The sequence below is a fragment of the Gavialis gangeticus genome, unplaced genomic scaffold, assembly GCF_001723915.1.
Source record: "Gavialis gangeticus isolate Ggan-Ray unplaced genomic scaffold, GavGan_comp1, whole genome shotgun sequence".
Classification (NCBI taxonomy): domain Eukaryota; kingdom Metazoa; phylum Chordata; order Crocodylia; family Gavialidae; genus Gavialis; species Gavialis gangeticus.
The window spans coordinates 42,129,060-42,130,320 of NW_017729030.1; the positions used below are offsets into that span (position 1 = coordinate 42,129,060).

The 1,261-nt window shown below is 51.8% G+C and overlaps 1 protein-coding gene across 3 annotated transcripts in view; it reads right to left on the reverse strand.

The window, feature by feature from the left end:
• Positions 1–1,261, reverse strand: part of ELF2 (E74 like ETS transcription factor 2) — a 74,772-nt gene that overhangs the window by 38,009 nt on the left and 35,502 nt on the right. The gene's annotated exons all lie outside the window — the stretch shown is intronic.

Below are 1,261 nucleotides of genomic sequence, written 5' to 3' on the forward strand. Positions count from 1 at the left end.
CAGACAGGAAGTGCCGCGCTGCCACTCACCGCCGTGCGCGGGGCCGGGGGGGGGCGGGGGGACAGCCCGCGGCTCCTATCCCGCCAGGTAGGCGAGAGACGCCGGCGGCAGCAGCGGGGCCCTCAGGCCCTGGCGGCCGCTCCCCCGGGACCTGAGGGGGGCACGTTCCTGGCTGGGGCCGGGGGCCGCCGCGGCCGAAGGAGGAGCCGAGCAAGTTTAGCTTGAAGCTCGCTCTGCTTCCCACTCTCTTCTGCTTGCAGGAGACGTCTACGCCTGCTTCATTTCCTCATGCCCTGAACCCCCTCAGTAGTACGCAGATATCCCCCGGGCACTTCAGATAGGTGCCCCTCTCATAGCCAAAGGGGAAAAGGCCACTTGTGAGAGGAGAGCTAACGGCTAGGATTTAAATCTTCCCAGGGGGAGTCCGGGATTCTTCAGTGGGGGTGGGAAAGACCCTGGCTTCCACATCAGCTTAGGAAAGACAACTGCCACCCTGCACTCAGGCCCTTACACTTTGACAACCAAACCAGGACCTGTTTTACTTCCTGTGTCCCTGAAAGTTTCCACCTGCCCTGGCCCATGTAGCCTTTTCCCAGTCCTCAGAAGCTGACCCTTTGGCCAAAGCACCTCTGCTCATGTCAGATCAGGATCTCTTTATTCACATTTTGCTCTACAAATCAAATAGAAACACCTGCCTGCCAAAAAGACCTGTTGCTACCAAAAAAAAAAAAAAAATCATGCTGTGCATTTCAGTGTCAGCAACAAACCCCAACCCTTCAATGCCAGGCATCTGAAAAGGAGCACTAAAGAAGAAATATGCAGAGTAACTATTGTCCTTTGCATCCACATACAAAGCACATTTTTAAGTTGAAACTTAAGCAGTCGTGTAGAAGGGCCACTTGCACCAAAAAAGCAAGTACTCCACATATTTCAAGTTCCCGTCCAGGTATTTCGCTACAGGCACACAACAGGACGTGTACATCTTTAACTCTATCCTGTGCACTAGAAGTTTCAGAAAGAATCTCTATCCAATACAATGAGATCTCCCTCCTACACCCAACAGCTACACAAGTTCCCACCATGTGGTATCAACATGGTAGTAAACACCCTCAGTCTGTCTCTCACTTCCCTCTCAAGTTTTTTTAAGCATAGCTGTGCTCTTAACTAGAAGAACAGCAGAATTAGACATTCTATTCCTAGACTGCTCCATTTTTTATGCTGACTGTTACGTAGGATGAACCATCCAACACTCAGTTGGCAC